This window comes from Bos grunniens, chromosome 27 (assembly GCF_055505025.1).
Source record: "Bos grunniens cultivar Pamir isolate PY7600 chromosome 27, Bosgru_T2T1.0, whole genome shotgun sequence".
Lineage (NCBI taxonomy): Eukaryota > Metazoa > Chordata > Mammalia > Artiodactyla > Bovidae > Bos > Bos grunniens.
The window spans coordinates 29,038,484-29,064,341 of record NC_141191.1 but is presented as its reverse complement, the minus strand read 5'-3'; the positions used below and the strand labels follow the sequence as shown (position 1 = coordinate 29,064,341).

Here is a 25,858-nt window from a genome sequence, read left to right as displayed (position 1 = left end):
ATACCAAGAAAGATATACTCCTGGTAGAAGTATAAATGGATACATGTTTTCTGGAGGGCAACTTTGTACTGTTCAACTTAATCTTAAAACACACTAACCATTGGTTCCAGATCCCCTGGCTCTAGAAATTTTTTTAAAGAAATAGATCAGATCAGATCAGATCAGTCGCTCAGTCGTGTCCGACTCTTTGCGACGCCATGAATCGCAGCACGCCAGGCCTCCCTGTCCATCACCAACTCCCGGGGTTCACTCAGACTCACGTCCATCGAGTCAGCGATGCCATCCAGCCATCTCATCCTCTGTCATCCCCTTCTCCTCCTGCCCCCAATCCCTCCCAGCATCAGAGTCTTTTCCATGAGTCAACTCTTCGCATGAGGTGGCCAGAGTACTGGAGTTTCAGCTTTAGCATCATTCCTTCCAAAGAAATCCCAGGACTGATCTCCTTCAGAATGGACCGGTTGGATGTCCTTTCAGTCCAAGGGACTCTCAAGAGTCTTCTCCAACACCACAGTTCAAAAGCATCAACTCTTCGGCGCTCAGCCTTCTTCACAGTCCAACTCTCACATCCATACATGACCACAGGAAAAACCATAGCCTTGACTAGACAAACCTTTGTTGGCAAAGTAATGTCTCTGCTTTTGAATATGCTATCTAGGTTGGTCATAACTTTCCTTCCAAGGAGTAAGCGTCTTTTAATTTCATGGCTGCAGTCACCATCTGTAGTGAGAGTCTCTAAAAATAATGTATGCACATGGCAAGCCATTATTTAAATGAAAAATTAGAAACAAATTCCCCCAAAAATATGTTGATTAAATACAGCAGGATATTCAGATTGAATATGTTGGGGCACTTGGTAATACTGTTGTAAGAGGACATTTTAAGGTATAAAAATATACCCACAATATAGTAAATGGATCACAGTGAGTGTTGAGGAGAATAGTGCTGTGATTAACAGCCCAGCTGTTGGAAACAGGCAGCCTACATCCAACTCCTGACACTACTCTTGCTGGTAACGTGGCAGTGGGAAAGCTATTGTCCTCATCTGTGATAGTGGGAACAGGAGTATTTACTTCATTGGCTTGTTTTGAGGATTAAATGATTCAATGCACATATGGTGGTTAGAAAAGTACCCTACATGTAACAAGAGCTCAGTAAATTTCAGATGTCATTCTTATCAATCCAATCAGAAAGTGCAAGCACAGCCTTTAAAAAATAGTAAACTGACAGTGAAAGTTGCTCAGTCGTGCCCAACTCTGCGACCCCGTGGACTGTATATATACTCTCCAGGCCAGAATACTGGAGTGGGTAGCCGTTCCCTTCTCCAAAAGATCTTCCCAACCTAGGGATAGAATCCAGGTCTCCTGCATTGCAAGCAGATTCTTTACCATCTGAACCCGCGAGGGAAGCCCTAAAAATAGTAACCAGGCAAGAAAAGAGAAAAAAATCTTTAATTTTGTCATACTTATTAGAATATGTGATTTCTATATAATAGCAGCAGAAGGTCAAAATAACGGGGAAACTGAGGATAAAAGATGAATATGAGCAGAAAATAGAGAAAGAGACACAAAGTAGGAAAATTTTAAGAGAGATAAAAATCACAATGTGTGAGTGAGTGCTTAGTCACTAAGTCATGTTCGACTCTTTGCAACCCCGTGGACTGTAGCCCACCAGGCTCCTCAGTCCATGGGATTTCCCAGGCAAGAATACTGGAGTGGGTTGCTGTTTCCTCCTCCAGTTCTTCCCAATCTAGGGATCGAACCCAGTCTTCTGCATTTGCAGGTGGGTTTTTTACTATTGAGCCCCCGGAAAAGCCCCGAATCACAATATTAGGACTTAAATGCAAATGGACTCAATGAAGCATAAGATTAAACCTGGAAAATCTAATCAAACAGATACAAAATAATTTGATAAAATTTTCAGAATATAGTACAAAGAACCAAAGTGATCAAAAAAGTTGATGGAAACATTAGTAGATAAGAATAAAGAAAACAAATGGACTTCCCTGATGGCCCAGTGATTAAGACTGCATTCCCAGAGTAGGGGACCCAGGTTCGATCCCTGGTCAGGGAACTAGATCTCACATACAGCAACTAAGTATCCCACATGCAGAAATGAAGAACCGGCAGAGCCAAATAAATAAATATTTTTTAAAGACAGCAAAGGAAATAGAGATTTAACATATGAGTTGCCACAGTTTTTAGGAAGACACCATAACAAGTAAAGAAGAAGCAAATATCTAAAGCAAAATTGAAAGATTACTCTCAAAACTAACCAGGGAGCCTCATGAAAAGGGCTTACCACACAATGTTCAAAATCACTGGAAAGAGACCCACATAAAGAGATGCCCTGGAAAAAAAATATATTATTTTCCTTAAGACAGATAAGTAATAAACTTTTAAACAGCAGACATTTTTTAAATGGGTTTACCCACAAAAAGAATAAAAATCAGACTCTCATCAAACTCTAAATGTCAAGAAGGCAAAGAAATTCTATTTCATTTATAGTTTCAAGGAAAATATTATGCCCCCTAAATTCTGAAAGCAGCTACATTGCAACTCATGCATGAATAAACAGAAAGCTATTCTAAAATGTGTGCTGCGCAAAAAGACTTTCATTTCCAATGGTTGTCCAAAGACCAGTGCTCCAACCTAGAATTAGAAAAGCCAGATGGAAAACAAAATTATCTTTTCAAAAGCAGAAGAGAGTTGCTGAGGCAACAAGAAGTAAATGAACTAATACTTCAGAAGGGAAGGGACAGAGAGGTGAGCTGGCTTCTGTACTTACTTTTACTATATTGATGAATTTGAATATGGGCAAGAAGCTGAGAATCTGGGCAAAGCCCGTAGCCACAGCTGGAAGGCGGCTGCTTCAAAGAAAGGAAGAAATCTGAAGAGATTTTGATGAAGAATTGGAAAGTTTCAAGTGCATGGCAGTGTTTTTACCCCAAAACAAACCCCAATACTGAAGCAGTATGCGGAAGGAGACAAAAACATAATTGGCAAGCCTCTGAAGAACAAAACAGAGCTCTGTTGTGATACTCAGAGCACAGAGATTAGGACTTGAGACACAGCAAAAAGAGTCTTCTCCCCTCCCTCAAAAACATCAAAATTCTAGATGAAAATATGAAGGTCAGGGCTTGAGCAGGAGGTAACCTGACCTTTACACTGACATGCTTCATAGGAGTTCCTTATTGAATGAAAGCTGCCTAGTAGAAGGCTGACCATAGTAGAAACTGTCCTTCCTGGTAAAGGTAACAGTTTGACATCACTTATTACTCGCATTTGTTTTCTTCTCTTACCATTCTTCTACAAATACCATCATTGCTGAATGCTCTATAGGCAGGCATCATGTCCCAAATGACATTGTTTCTGACCAAGGAACACACTTTAGAGTGAAGGGGTGGAAGCAATAAGACAACCACTGGTTCTATCATGAATCCCATCCTCTGAAAGCAGCTGGACTTACAGAACATTGTGCTGAGCTGTGGAAGCCTGAGTCACTCCAGCTGAGAGACAATACTTTGCCAGGTTAGACTGAAGGCTTTAAGAATACCAGGAATTTTCCATTTCTTCCTAATAGGTGGAAGGTGGTATGATACCTCTAAGAATTACACTTGATAATATACTTACAAAAATTTCACACATTCACATCTCCTAACTCTGTTATCCACTAGGTAGGGTTGAAGTTTTGTTCTCAAGGAAATAGATAACCATCCTGTTGAACTGCCATCAGGCTATTAGTGCTTCCTGCACCACTGGGTGAACAGATTAAAAAAGGTATTGAAGTCACTGGTAACTGACACTATTTATTTATAAAAGAAATATTTATTTTTAAAAAGTAAATAAGGATGCTCTTTCTCCATAAGGATAGAGGAGAATATCGTGGGACACTTTCCTTCCCTGATACATTCAGTGATCAGTTTTAAGCGAATGACTGTTGGAGTTCTGTCGCTGTAGCCTGCCAGGTTCCTCTGTCCTCCTCTATCTCCTGGAATTTGTTCAGATTCATGTCCATTGAGTCAGTGATGCTAGTGAATGATTTTCTTGTTGTTCAGTCATGTCTGACTCTTTGCAACTCCATGGACTGCAGCATGCCAGGCTTCCCTGTCCTTCACTATCTCCCAGAGTTTGCTCAAATTCATGTCCATTGAGTTGGTGATGCTATCTATCCATCTCATCCTCTGTTGCCCCCTTCTCCTCTTGCCCTCAATCTTTCCCAGCATCAGGGTCTTTTTCAGTGAGTCAGCTCTTCACATCAGGTGGCCAAAGTATTAGAGCTTCAACTTCAGCATCAGTCCTTCCAATGAATATTCAGGATTGATTTCCTTTAGGATTGACTAGTTTAATCTTTCAGTTCAAGAACTGCATTTCCAGCACCACAATTTAAAACCGAAGCCTTAAACAGACAAAATTAGCCAGGTTTCAGGGTTATCTTGAAATTGGGCAAAGAATTGGAGTGAGAAAGAGCCCAATTCACTGAAGTATAGCTGATGGCAAAGGGAACAGTTACATTTGAGTTACAGTTATCATTTATCATTTAACAGTTATCATTTGAGTTACAGTTGTGTACAATATTGCAGGCATCAACCACATGTGGTTATTTAAATCTAAATATATTATATTTACAGCAAACTCAGGGAGACTTGAGCAAACTCAGCGAAATGGTGAAGGACAGGGAAGCCTTGTGTGTTGCAGTCCATGGGGTCGCAAAGAGTCGGACACAACTGAGCAACTGAACAACAAATTAGTTGGAATTAAATGCCATTCAAATACTAGTTCCTCCCCTTCACCAGCCCAATTTCAAGTACTCCCTGACCACACATGGCTAGCAGCTTCTGTACGGAGCAGGGCTGGTAAAGGACATTTCCACGGTTACAGAAACTTCTATTGGATGGTGCTGATCTACAGCCATCTGAACAACTGAAGAAGTAACAGCCATAACCTGTGGCCACACTTCCTTGCTATGAACATAGTTTAACCAACTTCCCTTTTCTGCCCTTTTCTCTTTATCCCTATATGGTATGTAGCGTTTATGAGTAATAATTAACTTGAGCCATCACTTATAAAACACTGAGGAGACTTCCCTGGCAGTCCAGTGGTTAAGACTCCATGCTTCCAATGCAGAAGGCACAGGTTCAATTCCTGGTCAGAGAACTAAGATCCTACTTGCCACACGGCTTGTTCAAAAGATTAAACACACACACACTGAGGAGGGATTATGACGAAACCAGAGAAGGGCTGATATCAGGCAGAGATCTGGGATGTAGAGAGTGATGCGAGCTGGACCACACACACCTCACTGCAGAAGGAAGGAGCAGAGGCCTGCCGGCTCAGGCATCTTTCAGCTCTGGGATAGGCGGGAGACTTGAGCTTAACCCATTATGTGCTCTTGGGAAGCCTGGCATGCTGCAGTCCATGGAGTTGCAAAGAGTCAGACATGACTGAACAGCATTCAGAAAATCACTCACTAGCATCACTGACTCAATGGACGTGAATCTGAGCAAACTCCAGGAGATAGCGGAGGACAGAGGAACCTGGCGGGCTACAGCGACTGAACAGCAACAGTCGTTCTCTTAAAACTGATCACTGAATGCGTCAGGGAAGGAAGGTGTCCCGTGATAGCTTCCTCTGTCCTTATGGAGAAAGAGCATCCTTATTTGCTTTCTAAAAATAAATATGTATTTCTTTTATAAATAGTGTCAGTTACCAGTGACTTCAACACCTTTTTAAATCTATTCACCCACTGGTACAGGAAGCACTAATAGCCAGACGGCAATTCAGCAGGATGGTTGAATTCACCCCTACTTAGTGGATAACAGAGTTAGGAGATGTGAATGTGTTTGGGACATTCATGTGCAGCAAATGATGCCCTGAAGCAGAGAAAACCTTACAGAAATCATCTGGCAGCAGCAGCAGCAGCTGTGGCACCTGGAATCCAGGCCAGCACAGGTGACAGGAAGCGTCTGTAGGCACGTTCAGGGGACCCAGAGAACAGGGTGGCGGCTGAGACGTCCAGAGAGCTTCTCCTAGGCAGTAGCTGCCCTGTGATAGGACTACCAATGGCTTCTCCCCGTGTACCCGCCCTCCTTCCCAGCAACTCGGGAATCAGTTCCTCATCCTTCCCCCCAAAAAATTCCTTTTCTGATTTAACTAGAGTCAGTTTCAATTTATGTATAAAAGAACTCTTACCAAAACAGAAAATGATTAATAATAAATCAGATATTTTCTAAAGGCCAAAAGAAAAAAAAATTATAGGGATGTTTATCTTTCAGAACAATGGAAAAGGAAAAAGCAAACAAAGAATACTATACAGAATAGAAGACATAAATCCGGAGAAAAAGAAGAAAGCAAAAAAATATCAAAACTGATGACAGAGGCAGGGGCGAAGTGTCCAAGTTACGATAATCCGTTAAAGTTATTTCAACTCCCCATTAGAAAAGAAGATTTTGAACATCTCTTCATTTGCTGTTTAAACTTAAAGAAACATATTAAATTGACAAGAAATGGGTTTTTTTTACCAATAAGTGAAGCTTTATCAGATAAGCAAAATTAAAAGGAGAGAAAGTGTGGCCCCTTTTATTTAAAACAAAATTTAATAGAAGGCGGAAATGTTTCCATGGCAAAGAGGGTCATTTTATATTCATAAAAGGCAAAATCTACATAAAATTTGTAACAGCCCTGAACGTTTATGCTTCATATAAAAGCATCAAATTATATAAAACAAAAATAGAATTGCTGTGAGAGACTGTAAAACATCTCTTTCCACATTTTATAGATCTATTAAGGGGGGAAGACAAATGGAGAAGGAAAGTGGGAGATGGAACAAATTTAATAGAACGAGCACAGATGTGTCTATCCATTTCTCTTCAAATCCATTGAAATCACGTGAAAGAATAAATAATTAAAAATAAATTTACAGCAGTGCTGAAAAACAAGTCATTATTGTTAATCAGTGGACTAGAAATTTTGAGTCATCTTGGCAAATGAGGCATCAATGATAGCAGAGTGATAGAGAAAGGATGGAAAAAGGAACTTTAGTCCAAAACAATGAAGGGAAAAACAACTATGGGCTTCCCTGGTGGCTCAGATGGTAAAGAATCTGCCCGCAATGCAGGAGACCTGGGTTCGATCCCTGGGTCAGGAAGATCCCCTGGAGAAGGGAATGGCAATGCACTCGAGTATTCTTGCCTGGGATAACCCCATGGGCAGAGGAGCCTGGCGGGCTATACAGTCCATGGGCTCACAGAGAGTCAGAGAACACTTAGCAACTAATACTTTCACTTTCAAGGACATAAAAGCAATTCTAAATACTGCCAGTTAAGTTGAAGTCAACACATACAAAAGAAGGAAGGGCTGTGGGACAAACAATAAGACGTTTAGCCAAAGAACTAAAATGCTGTATAGGGAGGGACTTCCCTGGCGGTCCGTAGTAGGGAATCCAAGATTCCAATGTAGGGGGCACAGGTTCGGTCTCTGGTCGGGGAACTATCAATAAACTTCCATGTGCCTCGTGGCGTGGCCAAAAAATTTTTTAAATAAAATAGATAAGCAAAAAGGATTTGTTACATAAGCACAGGGGAAAAAATTAAAATAAAATAAATAAAATGCTGTATAGGCAGCCTCCTTCCTATCCCCTTCTCAGTGAGCAGCAGATGAACATTGTTTCTGCCCTAAGATAAACCCCAAGAACTTTTTCCAAACTTCTGTGAAAGATCCGCTGGAGGCCACTTCCTAGCACTGTGGTCAGCAATCATAGCTGTAAATGAGAAACAGCCCAGGTTGCTTTAAAAAAATCCCAAAGCCCAGCTCGCTTCCAGAACAAAATAAATAGGATCTCTGGGAGCAGGACAAAGGCTTTAGAAGTTACTTTTTTCTAAAGCAACCCAACAGACTCCAATATGCAAACAAGGTTGAGAACTGCAAGCTGAGTAGGAGTGCTGGGGCTGAAAATAAAAAAGCAGAGACTAAAGTAATGCTGCGCTTCCACATAGACAGAGGAAGGAAAAAAATCGAAAGGAAGTAGCTGTCTCTGGGTTTGGTCCCTGAGTAAGAGCAGTGAGGACCACTCTCTGAAGAGGGAGGCTTGGCCCTCAGGACTCCAGGTTGGCTCCATCGGACAGCACTGCCCCACCCCCATCATAACCTGCAATCCCCACCTGAATACCCAGTAAAGGAGACCATTGCGGCTTCATTCTGAAATTTACATGCTAAAGGCTGTGGCCCTGAGCAAAATAGTGAAAAGGAGAAGCTTAATTAGGCCAAAAAAAAGAATCATTTTAAACTGCTGGCCATATCTACAATATATTGTTTTCTTTCCCTGACTCTATCATTCCATTATTTTTCATTTAGCAAAGGCAGAAGTATGTCAGCAGCTATGTTTGCTGTAGGGAATAACTGGACAGGATTTTGCCATGTGCTTAGAACAGCGCATCCTAACATCATTGGCATTAATGAGACCTACAGAGTTTAACAATGAGATGCTGAACTACACGACCTCTCAGTATGAATAATGTATTTACCTTCCAAGAAAGTACATTTTTCCTGTGTACTTTCTAGTTGCAAGTGCATCAACTTGAGCAATGTAGCACAAATCCCCTCCCCTCATTTGTAAAATGATCCCGAAGTTCTACACTGAATCCTCTTAGTTCAACTCCTCTCAGGAGCTTCCCTATAGTTCATGTGGTAAAGAATCTACCTACAATGCAAGAGACCTTGGTTCAATCCCTCAGTCAGGGAGATTCCCTGGAGAAACCCACTCCAGTACCCTTGCCTGGAGAATCCCATCGACAGAGGAGCCTGGCGGACTCCAGTCCACGGGGCTGCAAAGAGTCAGACACAACTGAGTGACTAACACTACTACTTTGAGACGATTAAAAATATAATTATATTGTCTTAGTTTTTCTTTCTTTCTTTTTTTTGTTTTTTTGCTTTTTGGCTTCACTTTTCAGGGAAAGAAAAGGAGTGATGAGATAATAAAATGAACAATTTCAAAAGCACACATGTAAAAAGAAGACAGCATTGTACAATTTACTGGCCACGCACCCCAACACCCCCTAAACCATCTGAGTACAGGTTTCTGTATTCAGAACCACCAATAGGCAAAGAAAAGAGAGTCTGAAATAAAAATAGGAGCCACCAGACAAGAATCAATGAATGTTAGAGGAAAATCAACACCCATGAGAGAGGAGACAAACTCAATAAGTTGCCTAAAACACAAAGGAAAATAAAGTTATAGGATAAGGACAATTGATATCCTCGGAGAAATAAGAAAAAGCTTCTATAAAAATATAACAAATGGAGATTCTCAAAATTAAAAATATCATTTTGGAGACTCCCCTGGTGGTCTAGTGGTTAAGACTCTATTCTTTCACTGCAGGGGGCACAAGTTCAGTCCCTGGTCAGGGAACTAAGATCCCACATGTCCAATGGCTTGGCCAAAAAAACAATTTTAAAAAAAATCATATTTCAAAACTTGATAGTTAGGCAAAATAGAGAGATTGAAATCATGTTGAACTAAAGAATTCTCCCATAAAGCAGTAAAAAATAAACACAACCAAAAAGAGGTGGAAAATATGAGATAAGCTTTAAGTTGCATGGAAAACAGATCTACAAGATCTCTAATAGCAAGGAGGAAATAAATACCATTGACCCTGAACAACAGAGGTTTGAACTGCGTTGGTCCACTTATGCAATGACCCACTTACTTATTTTTCCCAATAAATTAGTACCAAAGTGCATCATTCATGGTTGGTTGAATCAGCAGATTTTGACCTCAGATACACAAGCCAATTGTGAAGTCATATTCGGATTTTCAATTGCATGTAGAGTCGCTGAACAGCTCCAACCCCAGCATTGTTTAATGGTCACCATACAGAAATTCTTAGGCACACACATGGGGGTATATATTATATTTACACACATGCAGAATGCCGTACATATATGTGTATGTGTGTGTGTGTGTTATATTGTTGTGGGTGTATTTATATAGAAGAACTTCCAGAACTAAAAAAAGACCCAAATCTTCAGAATGAAATGCTTACTCAATACCAGACAGAAAGAAATAAAAAGACTTTCATCTATGAAAGATGTACAGGTCAAAAATGTCCCTCAGTTGCATTTGTCTAATGTTTTTCTTATGTTAGACTAGGCTCATGGGATTGGGGAGGAAGTAACATGCTGTTTCATCACATCATATCAAGGGTGTATGCATTTATGCTCAGTTGCTCAGTCGTGTCCAACTCTTTTGCAACCCCATGGACTATAGCCTTCCAGGTTCTTCTGTGCATGGGATTTCGCAGGCAAGAATACTGGAATGGGTTGCCATTTCCTTCTCCAGAGGATGTTCCTGACCCAGGGATTGAACCCACATCTCCTGCATTGGCAGACAGGTTCTTTACCACTGAGACGTCCCAGAAACACCATATCAAGGGTGTGTGTGTTTTTGTGTGTGTTATTTACTCAGTCGTGTCCGACTCTTTGCAACCCCATGGACTGTAGCCTGCCAGGCTTCTCTGTCCATGGGATTCTCCAGGCAAGATTACTAGAGTGGATTGCTATTGCCTCCTCCAGAGGATTTTCCTGACCCAGGGATCGAACCCTGGTCTTCTGCACTGCAGGTAGATTCTTTACCATTTGAGCTACAGGGAAGTCCACATATCAAGGGTACATAATCAATATCACTTGTAACTGTTAATATTAATCTTGATCACCTGGCTGAAGTGATGTTTGTCAAGTTTCTCCACTGTAAATTTATGTTATTCTATTTTCCCCCTTTCTACTGTACTCTTTGTAAGGATGTGTCACCCAAATTTAAGAAGCAGAAATCTATGCTCTGTTACCTCAAGAGTGGAATATCTGAATAAACTATTTGACATTCTTCTGCTTCCTTGGTGGCTCAGATGGTAAAGAATCCGCCAGCAATGCAGGAGACCTGGGTTCAATCCCTGGGTTGGGAAGATCCCCTGGAGGAGGGCATGGCAACCCATCCCAGTATTCTTGCCTGGAGAATCCCCATGGACAGAAGAGCCTGATGGGCTACAGTCCATGGGGTCGTGAAGAGTTGGACACAACTGAGCGACTAAGCACATTCTTATGAATGAAAAAAAAAAATGTGTATTTCAGAACTCCACAGATAAAGAGAAGAACCTAAAAGCTTCCAGTGAGAAAAATTATGCTACCTACAGATGAGGTGAGACTGGAGGCAAGGTTGCAATGTTAGATGGAAGGTCATGGAAGGACAACAGAGAAGGAAAGATCTGGACAGACACTGAAGGAAGTGTGAGAGAATTCACCTAGCAGACATACAAGGATTCCAAAGAAAACACTTTCAAAAATGAACACTAAAGCAAAACTAAGAGCAGAGAAATGTGATGAGTTTGAGGGTTTCAGGGCTGATAAGGCAAAGATAGGACCACAAGCTGGTAGTCTTGCACAGCACAAGCTTTATTGGGTGGTGCTTGGACAGGCTTGCAGGACAGGGAGAGTGTCTCTGAGCAGGAAACCTTCCAAAAACAGTGTGTGTGTGTGTGTGTGTGTGTGTGTGTGTTGAGGGTGGGGGGGTCACTTCCCAGAAGGGGAAGGGAGCATGGGAAATCCCAAGGGAGAGGGGACTCCATGTGGGCAGATATATGGTGACGTGATGTCTCAGCAGAGAGTGGGGATTTCTGGGTCAGAGAGCCGCAAAGGGCAGCAGTAATTTGGGGTCTTTTAGAGCTGTGGTGGTTTGCTTTATCTATGGCTAGCAGATGTTGGGTGCAGTTTTCAGAGTATGCAAAGCAGACAAGTCGTAAATGGTTGAAAATATGCTAATGTGAGCCACATTGAAAAGAATCTGAATTTGGTGCTGGCAGGCTTTGAGTTAACAGTCCAAACCTTCTGCAAGAAAGTAAACAATATGGGGGCCAAAATACAAGAAATACACAAGGAAAAAGCATTCCTTTAAAAGTCTCACATGATGAAAATGAAGTATATTGTGTATGTGTGCATGCTAAGTCGTTTCATTTGTGTCCAATTCTGTGAGATACATGGACTGTAGTCTGCCAGGCTCCTCTGTCCATGGGATTCTCCAGACAGGAATGCTGGAGTGGGTGGCCATTTCCCTCTCCACGGGATCTTCCTGATCCAGGAATCAAACCCACGTCTTTTACGTCTAACCTGCATTGGCAGGCAAGTTCTTTCCTCTAGCGCCACCTGGGAAGCCCAAAGCATATCACACTATCCAATAATCTAGAATCAAAAAAAGATGAGTATTCTACTTTTATGACAAAAATAAATGCATTGTCATAGAATAGAAAGACTATACCTCAAAACCAGCTCTTTCCTTCTTTTATATTCCTACATAATATGTATCAACATATTATTTGTCTGTATCACTCTGCATTTCTTTATATGTCTATCCCCTACTGGACTGTAAGCCATGGAAAAATAACAATCATTTCTGGCTCATCTTAAAACTCCAAGTATCTAGAACAAATTTCTAGCACATAATACATATCTTGCTAACATTTTCAAATAATGAATAAACGAACATGAAGAATAGAATTACAATATTTCAAGGTCCACAAAAGAACCAAGAATAGTTTTATCACAATCCACCTTTCTTTTGAGGCTGTATATCCATTTTTCTTAGCTTTATAATTCTAAAATACCACAACATCAATCTTTTCCCATTGTCAAATCTCTTAATCAGCAAACTACCAGCTCAAAAGCACTTTTAAAATATAATTTAAAGATTATTGAGAGATATTCATTAATTCTATCACAGTTATTCTTGTGGATGGCTGAATCTCTAAATTAGAAAAATGGAATAATCTAGTTTATCATTTGGAATGCCTTGGGCCATAGTTTTAAAAGTACCTCATTGAAAGTGGCTACACATTAGGAATTTATGATTCCCATATAAGCAGAAGTCTAAAAGTAGGTTGTTTGGCTAATTTGCCCCTCGGTGAAGTCCAAGTTCCAATTTAAATTCTGTAGAAGTTTTTGACTTTTCTTTCAGGGTGTAAGATGGCAACCTCAGTTCCAAGCATCATGTCCTATACAACAGTATCCAATTTGGAAGAGCGGAATTTCTCCAGGGCTCTCTCTCTTTATCAGGGAGAAATCTCCCTCCCAGAAGCTTCAAGCAGATGCTTCCTACTGTCTCGTTGGCTAGAACTCTGCATCGTTCCCACTTCAAACCAATCACTAGCAAAAGAAAATGGACTTTTTTGGTTAAAAAAAAAAAAAAGTTAAGCAGAATTCCTGGTTTCAGGTCCACTGAGATGGAATTAAGCACATTCTATCCCATCGCTCTCACAAATTACAATAAAAAGCCTTGCACAGGATGCATAATGCAAGTATCCTGGGACTCTGACAAGCATTGATTGAATAATACCAGGCATTTGGAAGGGAAATCAAATCCTGAAGAACAACCCAAATGACAGTGAATTTCCTGACTTTTTCCATTCCATATCTCCCAGTTCAGACTTTTGGGCAGTCCAAATCCAGGGATTGCACAGCAAGTGTAGACAGAAAAAGTTCCAAGAAAGACCCTCTCTTTCTAACCAGACTACTAGGGAAAGGGGCCCCTTGTGGGATGCAGAACGTAGTAGAAGGGGGAAAGCACCATTCTCCAACTTTTATTTTCCCTGCCCTGCCCGAAGGCAAGCCCCAAGTGGGAAGCTGCGTTCTCCGGATAGCCTGAGCATAACAACAAGGTTATTTGAAAGAAAATACTTCCTTCTTTATCCCTAAAACAACTGGGATAAGGAGACCCTGTGGTCCTATGTTTTCTTATGACTTCTTTATGGTTTCACCTTTTATATTTACATGTATGATCCAGTTGGATTAATTTTAATGTCAAGTCAAGGTTAAGTTTCTTTGGGGGGGGAGGGGTATGTGTATAAATGACAAAGAGTTCCGATACCATCTGTTGAAAAGACCATTCTTCCTCCACTGAATTACTTTCATATTTTTGCCAAAAACAAGTCATATTTGTGTAGGTCTATTTCTAGGGTCTCTATTCTATTCCACTGATCTATTTGTCTATTCCTTCACCAAATATCACATAGCCTAGATTATTGTCACTCTATAGGAAGTCTTCAAATCTGGTTATGAGATTTCTCTAACTTCATTCTTACTTTTCAATATTGTTTTAGCTATTCTAGTTCCATTACCTTTGCCTATAAACTTTAGAATCAGCTCGTCTATATCTACAAAACATTTTGCTGAGATTTTGATTGGTGTGGCATTAAATCTATAGATCAGATGAGGCAGCTGACATTCTTACTAGACAAAGTCTTCCAATTCATGAACATAGTATGTTTCTTATTCAAACATTATTTATTTAGCTCTTTGATTTCTTTCATCATGTTTTGTCAGCTTCAGCATACAGATTTTGTACATTTTCTTAGATTTATACCTATGTATTTCATTTTTTGAACTATGGTAAATTATGTTAAAATATCAAAATTCTTATTCTGAATATTCAGATTATATACTTAATTTGACAAATATGCACTGAGCATCTACTCTGCCAAGGACTGCTATGCATTCTAAAGAATGCAAAAGAAACAGATTTATCGCCTTATTCCCTTGGTTCTCATTTCTGCTGTTTTCATTTGGTCTATTTCACTGCTTCTTAGCAGATGGAAAAGAAGAGGGGGAAATGGAAGAAGAATTCAATTTAAAGCAATATACAGTTTTTAAGATAATTGTGAAAGGAGGTTACAACTTTTGTTTATAACAGATGTCTCAATTGTTGCTATTTCATTGACTTCATTTCCCTTCACCAACTGATAACTGAAAATAGGCTGCCATACTTTGATGAGAAATTACTTGTACTAATGATCTGAATAGATCTCATCTTCACTTTAGTGCAGGAATTATCTTAGATTCAGGATTGAAGAAGAGAGTCGTCTCTTGAGATATCTTTAAGGAAAGTAGGGTTTTAAATGCAGCTGGTTATTATTTGTTCATTCACTTTATTTCCCTTGATGGAGGAATTATCAAACTACCTTCAAAAATGAGTTTCACAGCTATTTCCCAAATTCCCTGGCTATGGAAAAAATAACCTGATGTTGAAAAGGATTGCTTTATTCAACTTGCAACTGAGTCACATGTATTAAGAATCTCTTGGTTGTTTTAATGCCTGTCAAAGACCCATTTAACAACTTTTTAGAGTGCTTTCAAGTACAAGAGCTTGAAAGCAATGAGACCAGATGTCAAATTAATATGGCAGGTGGCTCACAGTTCTTGACTTTCCTTTCCTGCTCACACGTTGTCTAAGTTTAAAAAAAAAAAAAAAGCACTAAGTCACAAAGCATTGGAAACTAAGACAATCAGACGGTAATTTTCCATACTCTCAGAAAGAGACCAGCAAAGAAACAGTTATATAAACAAGCAATTTTTTTTTTACATAATGTAAATAGTTAAAGAGACCACATATCTTGGGTAAATGTCTTAATTACTTTTACTAGAGACAGGCCAAATTACCATGAAGACTCATCACTAGGGCCAAGGAAGTCTCAGTTTAGACTCTAAAACTGAGAATTGAAAGGGAATTTTCATTGACTCTCTGACCTATGGAAATAACTGAGAAGCACAATTTATGGCTTACCTATTCTACACCACTAGAGCCCAAGCAGGCCAGCTACAGGGCCTGTGAGTAACCTCTTCATGGGCTTAGCACGGACCAGTCTCATGGAACTAGTTAGGCTTGCCTGTCAGGGTCCGGAGCTTCACTGGAAAGGCTTTCTTTAACCTGAAAAATGTCTGACACCGGTGGGTGGCTAATAGTCTAGGTCCTCTCTTCCTCTACCATCTGTTCCTCAAAAGGAACTCAGAGAATGGCATGTTACTCAAAGGAAACATGAGCCAGACCCTTATGCAGGTAAGAAGCATCAGAATATCACCCTTATGCAGGGCCTGGAACTTTAAGAAAGGCAAGGTTTTGGGAAGCATGCAGAAGATAATATATCACCTCTCATTGGGCCCTCGGGGACATGCACTTAAGACATAAAGAGGGAGATCCATGGTTGCCCGGTTAAAAATCTGCCTTCCAACGCAGGGGACATGGGTTTGATCCTTGGTTGGGGAACCAAGATCCCACATGCCACAAGCAATTAAGCCCATGCATCACAACTAGTGAAAGATCCCACGTCACGCATCTAAGACCTGGTGTAGTGAAATAAATACATATTTAAAAAAAAAAAACATATAAAAAGAAAAAACAGTGATAAGAAGACCTTGCAAGTTTGCTGGTCTAGAAATAAATAGAAATAAGAAGAAAGTCCGGAGCTGGGAAATGCAAGGTCATGACAATCATGGAGCACTCACAAAGGAGTTAAATCTGTGTCCTTAGAAAGAGCCCACCATTTATTGAAGATTGTAGACACAAGAACACAGGCATTAATGGAGTTAGAAGAAATAAACTGGGAAGTGGTATGTATCTGAGGAGGTGAATAAAAGGAAAGGCTCCTCGGAAATGTCCTTGTTTATCATTTCCTTCCCTGATGGTTCAGCCAGTTAAGAATCTGCCTGCAATGAAGGAGACGCAGGAGACTCGGGTTTGAGCCCTGGGTCAGGAAGCTCCCCTGGAGGAGGACATGGCAACCTACTCCAGTATTCTTGCCTGGAGAGTCCCATGGACAGGGGAGCCTGGTGGGCTACAGTCCATGGGGTTGCAAAGAGTCAGACACAACTGAAGTGACTTAGCACGCATCATGAACTCTAAGAGAGAAGGCAATTTGCATGATGAATGAATGAATGTTTTTCCAAAATATGGAAATTTGAGTGTCACAATTGACTTATTGATGGGAGAGTTCTGCATGTGGAGTTTAAAGGTGACTGAACCAGAACAACTGTCATGGATCGACTGGTATGCTAGCAAAGCCAAAACCATAGAATATCTGTTGTTTCTTTCTCTTTCAGGTGGTTGTTTTGTATCCCTTTCGACAATAAGAAGTCTTGGCAGTGGTCTCTGGTGACGGTAGAAAGGTTCCAGATCAGCAGTTCTCAACTCTGTTGTTTCTGTGACACATTTTTTGAATGCTATAATTTCCGGCACTCCAAAAACACCAACACTAAACAAGCCAGAAAAAATTACAGCACAAACACTCCTAGAGAAGAACGTCTCACGCTCTTTCAAAGAGTCTGCCTATTGTGCTGTTCACATGGTCACACTTCAATACTGTGCCACTGTTGAAAATAACCCTCTTCACAACAATGACCACACTGTCAGAAGGCAAAGTCCTTGCATGCTCCACTGAATCTCTTTGGGTACCAGCTTGACAAGGTGTTAACATTCGAGCCTCTAAGTTCCAGCACAGAGCCCTACTGCAAAGCCCATTACATGACCTGCTTTGCTCAGTGATTCAGCCATTGGACAGCACCCTTTCAAGACATATCCACAGTTGTTGCAAAGGTCCAAGGGAAGGGAGACACGTATACACAAAGCTGATTCACTTCATTGTACAGCAGAAGTTAACACTGTAAAGCAACTATATTAAAAAAAAAAAAAAAGTTAATCAAAGCCTCACAGAGCAACAATGTGATACCTCACATGGTTTGTGCATATCTGTTCTAAATTCATGCATCTTGCTTAAATAGAAACAACTATAGGACCCAGGAGAAAAGAAACAGGCTTGAGGTGGTTGGCAGAGATCAAGAGCCCTAGGTGTTAGGGAGCAAAATTCCTCCTCTGATACACTTTCTAAAGGATTCATCTTTCTATGGTGTTGGCCTGGACTCAGAACCAAGGAGGACTGTGCTGGACATGGCCACAGGGAAAAAAGACAAATAGGGCCCAAGCTCCATGTGGTCTAGCCTGGAGCCAAGATTCTTCACGGGTATCGGAATCTAAAGCTTTAGAGCAATACTACAGACAGTTCCCTTGAGAATCTACAAGAACATGGGGGCTGATTGAAGATGTTAGGATCTAGGATCCAAGCCAATCTTGTGCATTACTACCTTGTGGAAACAATTAGTATAATGTAGAAAAATTGCCAGCCTAAATCTTTTGTGACAAAAATGCATGGTTTACATGTATAATAACTTCCTATGTTCATATATCCATTTTTTAAAATAACAATAGTCACAGCATAGAACACGTCTCAAAACTGAGGCTCTGTCATGAAGAAAAGGACAGTGAAAGAGAATATGTGCTAAATTCTTCATATAACACAGATAGAACCAAGAAGACAGTATTTCTTTCTTGATCATTAAAAAAAGGACAGTTGTCTAAATGCATTTGAAAAATTTGAAGTTAAAAACTGAGAGGATTAAAAGTAGATAGACTTTCTAAATAATACAAGTTGTAAATGCAGATAATTCATGATGCAAATAGTCACAATATTAAAAAGTGAGGAAGTAAAAAATGACTTTTAAGCAAGGGGAAAGACTCACTATTTAATGCAAGTGAAGAAATAAACTAAAAACACTCTGTAGTGTGAATCAAATTTTGTTTTTAAAATGCTTTTTTATGTATGTGTATCTGTGTATATTTATACTCTCTATGTGCTGAGTCACTTCAGTCCTGTCTAACTCTTTATGACCCTATGGACTGTAGCCTGCCAGGCTCCTCTGTCCATGGCATTTCCCAGGCAAGAATACTGGAGTGGGTTGTCATTTCCTCCTCCAAGGGATCTTCCCAGGGATTGAACCCAGATCTCTTATGTCTCCTGCATTGGCAGGCAGGTTCTTTACCACTAGCGCCACCTGGGAAGCCCATTTATACTCACATATGCATTCAAAAGAAAATAAACCCAACTGTTGGTCTATAGTTGGTGGGTAGGTTTTATTGTCTTTAATTTTTTCCTGTTGGCTACTATAGGTATATATTTATATTATATTTATAATTCAGAAAATTATTGTGGAGTTTTCAAAATTACAGTATACAGTTAGAAGTTAATAGTCAAAGGATATGGTGTGTGTGTGTGTGTGTGTGTACTCAGTCATGTCCAACTCTTTGTGACCTTACAGACTGTAGCCTACCAGGTTCCTCTGTCCATGGGATTTGCCAAGCAAGAATACTGGAATAGATTGCCATTTCCTTCTCCTCACAGGATATTAGGAGAGTGTGTATTCAGCCATGTGGTAGACTAAAATGAAGACTGTCTTGATGTTACAGACTGAATGTTTGTTTCACCCCAGAATTCACAGATTGACATCCTAACCCCCATTGTGATAACATTTGCAGGTGGGACCTTTGGGAGGTAATTGGGTTTAGATGAGATCAGGAGGGTAGCTGCCCCACCCCACCATGTTGGTATTAGAGTCCTTATTAAAGAGAAAAAGATCAGGAGACCAGAGGGCTCTCTCTGTCTCTGTCTCTCCCTTTCTCTCTCTCCATCTCTTCTGTCTCTCTCTCACTTCTTCTCTCTCCTCCTACTCTATTTCTTCTTTTTCTACTTCTTCTCTCTCTCCCCCCTTCTCTCTCTCTCCCCCTCTTCTCTCTCTCTCCTCTCTCTCTCCCCCTCTTCTCTCTCTCCCCCCGCTTCTCTCTCTACTTCTTCTATCTCTCTCCTCTCTCTCTCCCCATCTTCTCTTTCTCTTCTCTCTCCCCCTTCTCTCTCTACTTCTTCTATCTCTCCCTCTGCTCTCTCTCTCTCCCCCTTCTCTCCCCCTCTTCTCTCTCTCTCCCCTTCTTCTCTCTCACCCCCTCTTCTCTCCCCCCTTTCTCTCTCTCCCCCCTTCTCTCTCACCCCCTCTTCTCTCCCCCCTTCTCTCTCTCCCCCTCTTCTCTCTCTCTCCCCCTTCTCTCTCTCCCCCTTCTCTCTCCCCCTCTTCTCTCTCTCCCCACCTTCTCTCTCTACTCCCGAAGAGTCGGACACGACTGAGCGACTTCACTTTCACTTTTCACTTTCATGCATTGGAGAAGGAAATGGCAACCCACTCCAGTGTTCTTGCCTGGAGAATCCCAGGGACGGGGAAGCCTGATGGGCTGCCGTCTATGGGGTCACACAGAGTCGGACACGACTGAAGCGACTTAGCAGCAGCAGCAGCCGAGCAGAATATACTACAAAATGACAAGTCACCACTGGAATAAAGTGTCCTTTGGTACGAATGCAAAGTACTGAAACAGCTTTCAAGTAATTCAGGCCTTGGACCTGAAAAGGGCAGAGGAGGTTTCCCCACAGATCCCCTTGCTTGGAGGGTGCCTCATCCCACCAGCAACAACCTGTGTGTTCTGGTTTGCTTCGTGTGGTTCTGTTTTGTTGGTCTTCTAAGAAAAAAAAAATGGGGGGAAGTTCAATAATTTACCGAGCAAAAGAGCTGCTGGGAGAGAGGCGTGGGAGAAGCGGAACCAGGTCTGCACTGTGAGCAGAGGAGTGTGTTGGGGGCAGGGAAGCGCCGGGGAGCGGAGGAAAGGCGGCCCCTGCCCCGGGAGCTGGAGAAGGACAGGCCGCTCCCAATCTCCCTGAACTGGGTGCCTGCGCAGCCTTGTTTCCCACAGAACTACGTTCCCTCCCACCCCCTAGCTCTGCAGGTGTGTTGCTTGAAAGCCACTTAGAACTCTCTGGAAGGTCCTTCATCAGAAGAGCTGAATGGCCCCCTGGCTCCAGGAGGCACTGCACTAAGTCAGACATGTCCAGTCCCACCCAGGCACAGGCCCAGCTCCAGCCGACTCTGACCCAGAGGATCTGATGGCCATGCAGGCAGCCGGATGGGGCCTGGAGAGTGAGGCCCCAGCCCCCTGCGGTCTCCAAGAAGACCTGAGAGGGGCCACCACTCGGCCAGGCAGACCGTCATTTGGGCCATGGGCCTGTCTTGATTTCTAACCTTGAATCAGTTAGACACAGTCTTGGCCCCGGTCCCACAAGTCAGTGGGTCTGATTCTGTCTTATAGGAATAAGTCTGCCATCTATAATGGCATTCCAAAGGCTCTGCATGCGTACATGCTCAGCCACTCAGTCATGTCTGACTCTTTGTGACCTCATGGCCTGTAGCCCACCAGGCTCCTCTGTCCATGGGATTCTCCAGGCAAGAATACTGGAGTGGGTTGTCATGCCCTCCTCCAAGGGATCTTCCCAACCCAGGGATTGAACCTGAGTCTCCAGCTTGGCAGGCAGGTTCTTTACTACTGAGCCACCAGGGAAGCCCTAAGAGCTGAGCTTTCTAAAGCCTACAAGCTCCACCTTAAGCCACAGCCCTGGAAATGGCCTGTTCCTTCCAACCACAAGACCCAGGTGCTGGGGGCAGTCTCTCCCTGCCCCAGACTTCCAGGATCCCCGCCCACTTGGGAAGAGCAGTCTGAGCAGCACTTTCTTCGCCAGCCTGTGATAAAGTATTTCCTCTCCATTGTTCCCTCAACATATTATGTCTTGAGTACATAGTTCCCTTTGACAAAGGAGCCTTTAAAAGCCCCATAAAATACAACTTGAAAGAGACACATGGTTATTTCCTTGATGGGGAAATTTATAAGGACTCGGGCTGTGACAACAAAAACATTTGTTCCTTGTTCTAATAGCTTGAGAAGCGACTTTCCACCTCATCGTGCGTTATCTGGGTTTCTAAATCATGATCGGCAGGAAGGATGCTGTCCTGGGAGGCAGGGAGCCTGGGTCCGAGGACCAGCTCTGTGACCTCGGACTGACTGGGTGGTCTTTACTGCTCGTTGCTCAAACTGTCTTGGCCTCAATTTCCTCTGCTATAAAATGGAAATAATAATATACTCTCTGTCTACATCACCACACCCAGACAGGCTTTGTCACAACTATCAGCCCTCCCATCTATTTGTCCAAAAGCCCTTTCATTCTAAAAATCATTTAGTGTCCCCTAAGAAACCTACATGACTTCCCACCTTTTCCTCTTAAGATTTAAGCCTGAATTCTAAAGTTGCTCCTTGTGTTACTTTTCCTGGGTTCTGTTTATTTTACTTTCGTAAATCTATGTTTTATGAGGGGGGTCTCAGTCAGGAACTCAGAAGGGTAGAGAGAAAACTCCTTTTCCTCCCAACCCGGGCACGTTCCTTTACTCGGGGCCTTGTACCTGCTGTTCCTCGGCCTGAAACGCTTTCCCTAAAAGGCTCCCTCAGGGCTTTTTCCCTTCAGGGCTCCCTCACCATCTTATCTGTGAGGCCTCCCTTGCCCATCCTGAGTCAGACAGAGAAAGACAAATCCTGTATGACATCACTTAGACGTGGACTCCATGTGTGCCGTCTGTGGGGTCACACAGAGTCGGACACGACTGAAGCGACTTAGCAGCAGCAGCAGATGTGGACTCTAAAAAAAAGACAGTGGAAATGAGCTTTACTTTCAAAACAGAAATAGTCACAAGATGCACAAAACAAATGCATGGTTACCAAGGCGCAAGGTAGGGGGAAGGAATAAATTAAGAGATTGGGATTGACATACACACACAACTATATATGGAGTAGATAACTAATAAGAACCTGCTGTGTATAGCACAGTGAACTCAGTTCAGTTCAGTTCAGTCGCTCAGTCGTGTCTGACTCTTTGCGACCCCATGAATCGCAGCACGCCAGGCCTCCCTGTCCATCACCAACTCCCGGAGTTCACTCAGACTCACGTCCATCGAGTCAGTGATGCCATCCAGCCATCTCATCCTCTGTCATCCCCTTCTCCTCCTGCCCCCAATCCCTCCCAGCATCAGAGTCTTTTCCAATGAGTCAACTCTTCGCATGAGGTGGCCAAAGTACTGGAGTTTCAGCTTTAGCATCATTCCTTCCAAAGAAATCCCAGGGCTGATCTCTTTCAGAATGGACTGGTTGGATCTCCTTGCAGTCCAAGGGACTCTCAAGAGTCTTCTCCAACACCACAGTTCAAAAGCATCAATTCTTCGGCACTCAGCCTTCTTCACAGTCCAACTCTCACATCCATACATGACCACAGGAAAAACCATAGCCTTGACTAGACAGACCTTTGTTGGCAAAGTAATGTCTCTGCTTTTGAATATGCTATCTAGGTTGGTCATAAATTTCCTTCCAAGGAGTAAGGCTTTTAATTTCTTTTAATTTCATGGCTGCAGTCACCATCTGCAGTATTTTGGAGCCCGCAAAAATAAAGTCTGACACTGTTTCCACTGTTTCCCCATTTATTTCCCATGAAGTGACAGGACCGGACAGTGAACTCAATACTCTCTTAAGGACCTATATGAAGGAATCTGAAAAAGCGTGGTTCTGTGTAAGAACCTGCCTGCCAATGCACGAGACATAAGAGACACAGGTTCTATCCCTGGATCAGGAAGATCCCCTGGAGAAGGGAATGGCAACCCACTCCAGTGTTCTTGCCTGGAGAATCCCAGGGATGGGGGAGCCTGGTGGGCTGCCGTCTCTGGGGTCGCACAGAGTCGGATACGACTGAAGCGACTTAGCAGCAGCAGCACAGCAACATAGCGCACACTTACGTGTATATATAACCAATTCACTTTGCTGTACAGCAAAAACTAATGTAACGCTGCAAATCAGCTATACTCCAATAAGAATTAATTAAAAATAAAATAAAACTGGAGACTTCTACAGCCCCACACCTCCTAGGCCCTTCTTCTGCCATCTTTAGCACTCAAAAGCATCAGGTGTGCTATAATCCTAACTTGTTTTTCTTACTAACAATCTCCCTCTCATTAGAATAGAATAGGGGCATAGAATTTTGTGGGTTTTTAATACATGGCTCTATTCTCTGCAACTTAGAACAGCACCTGGAATATAATAGGTGCTCAATAAATACATTCTGAATGAACAGATCTCTTTTTGACCTATAGAAATTGTTTCTATTTTCCTCTTTCTCTATGCTTTTCTCTGTTTCTTCTGTTCAATAATTTCTGCCCAATCGGACTGATCATCTAGGTTTAAACTGCTTTCATCTAGATTATAATAAAACATTTGCATATTGTTTGGTTTAATAAATACTTCTTGACGCCCTACTATTTAGACCCTGTTCTAGAGGCGAGGCTATAGCAGCCAGTGCCACTGCTCAGCTCACACCCCTTGACCCCGAGGAGATCAACAGCCATAATTAATCCCTTACCCGCCAACAGCTTCCCACCTCTATTTAGCTCCTGGTCTCTCTTCTCAGCCAAAGTGCTTTCTCTGACACAGAACTTGCACTGCTCTGTTCAGTTACAACCAGAAGTGCAGGGCTGATACTTCTGGAGGCATAAGTTAGCGGATCAGTGTCCCAGCCTCCGATTCACAGGATGCACAATTTCTTAAGGTCCCCACGGGATCTGAGCCCCAACTTCCCCCAGCAGTGATCCACTTATTAACATACACTCTTGTTGGATTTTTCTCTCTTTTCTGTCTCACACTGTCATTTCCTCACCTGTGTTTCCTGAGTTCATCCCCCAACTCAACTACCTGCACCCAGGTCCTGGTCTCGGCTTCCCAGGAGTTGAGGAAGGAGCAAAGGAAAACCTGGCTTGTTGCTGTGTTCAGCTGGACTGGAAGACCCATGGGTTCTAGGAAGTACCCAGGCTGCTGGCAGCGAGCAGAGATCTCATGTCTCCTGCGCTGGAAGGTGGCTTGTAACCTGAACAGCAGCAGAACATCAATGCTGGGAGGTTTCCTGGGTGACCCTGCAGCAAACCTGCCAAGTACTTACTACAATTATACTCTCAGCTGAACAGGAAAGTCTGAGCCGGAAAGAAGAATCCTACGTGCATACTTGTAGCCATGCTCTTCGAGGGCTGTGGCCCCAGAGATGACCGACATCCCCCCCACCATGGTCTTCCACCCTCTCCTTCACATCCTCTTCTCTCTTCACTCCTTCCTCCTGTCTCTTTTCCTCTTTCTCTTCCTCTAGAAAAGTGGGGTCTGGAGGGATGGAGAGACTGAGAATAGCCCTACGTAATAGGCTGCAGAGGATGTGATTCCTAAATGGGTCAGTACCTTGTTGGTGATTCATGCTGAGGTGGACAACACAGCAGCTTAGCAGAGAGAAGAGCAACCAGATCATTCCAAGCACAGCCCTGTGGAAAGTGCCAGAAATTGCCAGAAATGACAAGAGTCACTGGGAAGCATCAAGCCCAGCACCAGTACCAGCAGTGTCACCATCTACCAAATGCAGCTAAGACTGCATTCAATAAGTTCAAATAAGTTCAAACAAGATAATTGATAAGTTCGAATAAGATAATTTGATAAGATAGGTTCGATCACACTATCACAGATCATAAATCCAAACTGCAATTAAAATGCAAAACAGAAAATGCCAGCTTACTCGGAACCTCAGTGGAAAATTGCTCTTGTTTAGGGTTTTTTGGTTTTGGTTTTTTTCTCTTTCTTGGTCTACTGCCATTTGAATAGGTAAGAGCACAGGTCTGAGTTTGGCTTTCTGATTTGCTCTGGGGCATTTTTGACATTGGCTTTTTTCCTCTTTATTTTTTTAGTTTCATCTGGTACAGAGGCAGGGGGTGGCAGTTCCCTGGTGGCTCAACTGCCGACTAATGCAGGAGATGTAAGAGATACAGGTTCAATCCCCAGGTTGGAAAGATCCCCTGGAGGAGGGCATGGCAAGCCACTCCAGTATTCTCGCCTGGAAAATCCCACGGACAGAGGAGCCCAGCAGGCTACGGTCCTTGGGGTCATAGAGTGGGACACGACTGAGCACACACAGTGGAGAGGGAGACAAGAAAAGGAGAGCTGAAAGGTTCAAGGCATCAGAGATCTAAGTCCTGATTCAAAGGAGTCATCCTGACAAGCAGTTTTCAAACAGTGGCCCAGGAGCTCTGATGAGGCATCTCACGGCCACTGGGAAGCAGGGACAGATGATTCTGGTTTTCCACACCTATTCCATTTGGTGCATCAGAGTTCTCTGAAGAATTTGGTTTGAGGGAAAAAAATCCCCTGCCAACATTAAATCTGAAAACCACTTATCTTATATTTTAATATACCCTTTATATAAAGTGATGCTCCATTAAGAAAA

At 42.4% G+C, this 25,858-nt stretch overlaps 1 long non-coding RNA gene across 6 annotated transcripts in view; it reads right to left on the bottom strand.

Annotated features, from left to right (window-relative positions):
* Positions 1-25,858, bottom strand: part of LOC147343714 (uncharacterized) — a 231,492-nt gene that overhangs the window by 100,237 nt on the left and 105,397 nt on the right. Inside the window, exons 4-5 of one of the 6 annotated variants that reach the window (XR_015156460.1) lie at positions 24,826-24,905; positions 21,396-22,201 (exon numbers count right to left, since the gene is read on the bottom strand). The exons of 4 other annotated variants lie outside the window; for them this stretch is intronic. This is a non-coding gene — a long non-coding RNA (uncharacterized LOC147343714). Of the gene's footprint in view, positions 1-21,395; positions 22,202-24,825; positions 24,906-25,858 lie in introns of those variants that run through there. One more of the 6 variants, XR_015156461.1, reaches the window with a different exon arrangement.